A 6000-nucleotide genomic window follows, 5' to 3' on the forward strand; every position below is an offset into this window, starting at 1 on the left:
AATGGCAAGGGATTTCTGTGCTCTAAGATCAGAAAAATCACTGTCTCTCTCTGGCCTGCAATTAGGAACCTTCCTGACACCCATCTCCACCACTGCCCTCTCCTTTCTCTTTCTCCTCTCCTGAATCTGTATTCCCAGAGCCAGAACCATGTAAAACTTCTTAGCCTCTAGGACCTGACCCTCCCATACCTCAATTCTTCCTTCATCCTCTGCTGTCTTCTCACATTCCTATCCCAGCTTCTTCCTTTTCCTCTCCTCCATATCTTTATTCATTCAATCATATTCATGGAATAAGCATCAGATTCAGGTACTTTGGGGCACTAACATTCAAAGGGGATGAGGCCAACTCCGGGAAGCTACTGTCTTCCTTTTAAATAGAAATGAATGTAATCCCCTTCTCTGCCACTTACTACTGGTATGACTATGGGCTATTGACTATGGCTTTCTCAGGGTCAGTTTACTAATCAGTTAAAAGGGGGATTAAAATGACAATCCCAACACCTAGTCACAGATGTGCTCTGGGGGATTAAGTGAGATAACATGTGTTCAGCCTCATACCTGGCACATGGTAGAAGTCTACGAAATGTGACAATTGTCATATATTATTGCGAAAAGCATCAATGTGGCAGAAAGTACTGGAGTGGGTCACTTTATTCATTGAGACTTGTCTTCTTTTTTCTTCATGATAGTTAAGAAGGACGGTTCAGTTTAGTTTTTAAAATCAATTGTTTACTCATTGTTTATACAATGTATGTTTGTTTGATAATTTCTCCACATTTCTGTATAGTTCCAGCTACATACCAGAATAAGACAATGAGGAAGAGGAATTGGCCCATACTGTCAGGGTCAACCAGGACAGTTTTGACCTAGGTAGGATGAAAAAGAAGTTATAAGAACTTGCTGCATTTTAAAGCTATGGTCTATGTACCCAGAGTTTCAGAACTTCTGAGCTAAGAGAACCTTTTGAGAGGTTTGAGATCAGCCTCACATTTTCAGATTTAAAAGGAAATGAAGGAGCACAGGGCTAGAGCCAAGGTCACTCAGGGGAACTGGCAGAGCAAGGGCTTGTGGTGCTCAAGTGAGCTACACCTCACTAGACTGTCAGAACAGCGGACAAGAACATGGAATTTTCAGTCTGTTTGGGTATTTTTTAAAACAGTGAATAAAGTTGGTCTTGTGCCTGTACATATATGTGGTCCAGTGGAGTAGTCTGTAGGCTCCTGTGATGGATACCCAAATGTAAAAAAACTTTAAATAACAAGCTGCTTATAGTAGCTGGGACTAATATATGCCTATGTGTTGATTGCCTCTTTTCCAGGGGCTTTGAATTCAGCCCTTCATGCCATCCTCACTCCTGCAGGGAGTCACTCACTCTTGCAGGGCAGATACTGCTCTACTCAGAGAGGACACTGAGGACCAAGGAATCTGACCAGTCCTGCCACCATCCCAACAGATGCAGGGTGATACTGGGATCAATGTATCTTCAAAGAGACTTGCTCTTTCTTTCCCCTGAGTCATGCTGTTTAACTTATGTTCAGAATGGGTTTCCTAAGGAAGAAAGAAAAGTGAAGAATATGGGAGGAAAATGACCAAAAAATGAGATTATAAGGAAGTTTGGAAGCCGGGGGTAAGTCTATAAAGAATTGAGAGGGAGGCTGAAGAGATGGCTCAACATTTCATGCACTTGTCTACAAGGCCCAATGACCAGGTTTGCTTCCTCAGTACCCACATAAAGCCAGATGCACAAAGTGGTACATGTATCTGGAATTTATTTGCAGTGGCTAGACACCCTGGCAGGCCAATTCTCTCTCACTTTCTCCTTTCTCTCCTCTTTCTCCCCTTGCAAATGAATATAAAAAGAAAGAAAAATAATTGAGGGGGAATGTGTATGAAGACATGGACTATGCCAATAAAAGGAAAAGGCTAGCTTGCAAATGAGTCTTTTCTTGGCTTCATATTGAGCTTTTGTGATACTTTAATGCCTTTTGATGTTTCTTAACTTAAAATATAAAATGAGACAAAAAAATAGTCTCTTTTTCATTCCATGTAATTTCTTTCATTTTTATGGCATTCTCAAAAAGATGAAAGCATAGCAATGCTGACCAAACCACCGGCTGCTGGGGTTTAGGATCAGGGCTGTGTAGCTAACAGAAGACCAGCACCAGGAAACTTCTGACCTGCTGAAACTGTTCCATGTCCACCTGGTAGTAGTAGTTCTGTACATCTTACCTACATGGTAAAATTCATAGAACTGGAGACCTGCCATGGTAGCTTAGTTGGTATAGAACTTGCCTGACCAAGCATGAGGACCAGAGTTCAATCCCCAGAACCCATATTTACAAAATATAATAGGACATGCTTGTAATAGCCCCTCTTGGGAGGCAAAGACAGGCAGACCCCTGGGGCTCATGGGTCAGCTAGTCTAACCTAACTGCTGAGCACCAGGACACTGAGAAGCTCTGTCTTAAAAGGTAGATAGAACCGGAAGAACAACTGCCAGGGCTGCCCCCTGACCTCCACACCCATGTGCACATGTGTCTACATGTAGCCATCCCCACACATGCACACATGTGCACCAAGAATCAGAGGATTGCACACCAAAAGAAGATAACGGTACTGTGTTATCACTTAAAAAAATAGCAAAGTATTATAAAACAAAACAGATTGACTGAGGATCACTTGGGTTGTGTTCACGGTGCTATGGTATTGTTTTTTGAATGCTTCATTAGACGTCTATTCTTTGTAATATTTATTTATTTAAAAAATTTTTTTTGTTCATTTTTATTTATTTATTTGAGTGTGAAAGAGAGAGAAAGAGACAGAGAGAGAGAGAGAGAAAATGGGTGTGCCAGGTCTTCCAGCCACTGCTAATGAACTCTAGACACGTGTGCCCCATTGTGCATCTGGTTAATGTGGGTCCTGGGGAATCGAGCCTCGAACCGGAGTCCTTAGGCTTCACAGGCAAGCGCTTAACCACTAAGCCATCTTTCCAGCCCCTTTGTAATATTTAAATTTTAGTTCACATTTCTCTCACTGTGTGCCTTTAGTAGTTACTAAAATAACTTGTCAATCATTGATACAATAGTATTTAAAGAATTTCATTCTTTGAGTGTCACCTGGTGCCTCCCTAGTACAGTTGGCCTTCTAGAGACGCAGGCTGAAAGCCAAGGGCCCAGGCTCCAGTGCGTTCCTGTTCCTCATTACTCCTCCTGAGCTGGTAGAAATGGGAGTTGGAGTTGCTCTGGGGGAACCACGTTGGGATGGGAAAGTATTTCTTGCTCCAGTATATAGTTCGTAAGATAATTTTACTGTCAAAATAGACAACACATCTCCCAAGTCTATTGTCTTGTGAAAACAATAAAGGTAAAGGTTAACAGAATTAAAATCTCTTGTGCCTCTAATAGCATGGCTCCCATTCACCGAGTGCCTGCACAAGATAGCAGTCATTCTACACATGCATTGTCTCCATTCTCTCTCACAAGCCTACCGACCACTGAGGAAGCTGTCATTCCCCGATTGCTCCCATGAGGAAATAAGACAGAGGAACATAGAGCGCAGTTACAGGCAGAACTGGGATCTGAGTCTAGGTCTGGGACTCTAGAAGCTGGTGTCCCTTCTGTACTTCTACTGAGGAGCCAGCCCCACCACACCTCTCCTTACTCACCATCATTAGCAATGCCATTGTGTGATCGGCCACCTTTGTCCTCATGCCAAATCTGATCCTAAACCCTGTCTCTACTTACCACCCAGCCCCATTAGAGGTCGGCGCTTGCTTTGAATTCATTTCTGCCCAGACTGCCATACTAATCCTGTATGTTCTGGGAGCCATAACCAAAAACCAGGAAATGGAGAAATACACAAGTAAAAAGGTGGTGAGTTCCTGGTGCTCCACATGGGCCGGCAAACTTGTCTGCCTGGACCTTGTTATAAATGGCAATCATGTTTTCTATGCTCTCGGCTTGCAGTATGAGACCTATTCTCGCACTCTTTATTCATATCTATGAATGCTGGAGTGACCTTTTGCTTTATTCAAGTTCCTGGGAGATCCTGCAGAGACTATTTCGTGGTGGATCTAGTCATCACGTTAGAGCTTTGGGGCTGTGGACCTCAAAGTGTGTGTGTGTGTGTGTGTGTGTGTGTGTGTGTGTGTGTGCATGCACACAATTGTGAACTTGTTAGAATTGCAAATAGACCCTCCTAGACTTATTTAGACAGAAATTCTGGGAGTGGGCCTGACAAACTGGGTCTCAGAAGGCTTCCCGGTGATTGGGAAGTATAGGAAAATTTGAAATCCACTGGTCTAGACCAGTGTTTCCCAAACATGCACACAAATGTTACCTAAACACGCAGTTGCCAGATTTTTGCAAATAAAAAATGCAGGTATGTTTACAGGATCTGGTTACACTACCAAAAAATTATCATTTATATGAAATTCAAACTTACTGGTTGTCCTGTATTTTATAAGTCATATCTATCTGGAGTTTTTTATTTTTTAATTTTAGAGTGAGAGAGACAGAGAGAGAAGAGAATTGGCATGCCAGGGCCTCAACCACTGCAGTAGAACTCCAGACACTTGCACCACCTAGTGGGCATATGCACCCTTGTGCTTGCCTCACCTTTGTGCATCTGGCTTATGTGGGATCTGAAGAGTCAAACATGAGTTCTTAGGCTCCATGGGCAAGCACCTTAACAGCTAAGCCATCTCTCCAGCCCCTGCAGTTGTTTTTTTTTTTTTTTTTTTGTTTGTTTATTAAACAAAGTCTGAAGTATGGAAGATTCAGTAGTTTTTAAACAAAGCTTCCAGGTGATAAATGCGCCACAGAGCTGCTAAACCACCCTAATAGCAAGGACTACAGCTAATTTTTCCTCTGTTTCTGGGGATTTCATCCAGGGCCTTTCATGTACTAGGCAAACATTCTGTCTCTGGGTTGTATCCCCAGCCCCAGAACTCTTTCTGGGTCTTCCCTCAACTTACCAGATTTTCCAAAGAAGACGCTGATTTGGAATATTGTAACCAAGGAACTGTGGCAAGTCTTGGGCTTGGGATCCTTTCTCCACAGTAACACATCTTTGTGGCGAGGCTTATTCTTGTTGGAGGTATGGAAATACAGTGGAGGAGGTCGGGAAATTTGGGGAGGTGACATAGCTACTGTATGCTGCATCCTTCTACTTGTATATTTCTCCATTTCCAGTTTGCTGGTTATGGTACCCAGAGCATTCCTAGTTGAGATAGGAAGCTTGGCATAGAACTTATTGGAACTTTCTTACACTACAAAACACATAGCAAAACATTCCTTTCTTCATGGCAGCTGCCTCAAGACTACCCACCCCTCACAGCTAGGCTTCTCCATTCTACCACTTTATGGCCCCAAACATAACCCTCACTGACAGCATGGTCAGTGGCTCATGATGGTTTATTTCTGTCCAAAATTGAGCTCCATATGATGTCAGTTATCAGAGAGGCATGACCTCCTACTTCATTAGCTCTGTTAGCTTCCTTTTTGCTGCCTCCAGATTAGTCATGTATTTCTTCCTGATGCATGTCCCCCTTTGATCTTCCAGACGTGCCATGTCAATTTCTGTTTCTACCTGGATGTCATGAAATTCCAAACATACTCTCACCTCCATCCCAGGTTTCAAGGTGTATGAGTGTAAACAAATCCTCACTGTCTGAAGCAATGATACTGGGCTGAGCAAGGCCATGGAGCTGGAGGTCCCAGACTCATGGCATGTAAGATGTAAGAATTTCAGACTGTTTTGTTCATTTATTTTATGCCATTTGTTTATTTATTTATGAGAGAGAGAAAAAAGAGAGAAAGGGGGATACAGAGAAGATGAGGGTGCCAGGGCTTCTTCTAGATGCATGTGCCCTAAGTACATCTGGCTTATGTAGGTACTGGAGAATCAAACCTGGGTCCTTAGGCTTTGCAGGCAAGTTTCTTAACCACTAAGCCATCTCTCCAGCCCCAGATTTTCAGACTTCTAATCCTATTGATTCTT

The sequence above is a fragment of the Jaculus jaculus genome, chromosome 17, assembly GCF_020740685.1.
Source record: "Jaculus jaculus isolate mJacJac1 chromosome 17, mJacJac1.mat.Y.cur, whole genome shotgun sequence".
NCBI lineage: Eukaryota > Metazoa > Chordata > Mammalia > Rodentia > Dipodidae > Jaculus > Jaculus jaculus.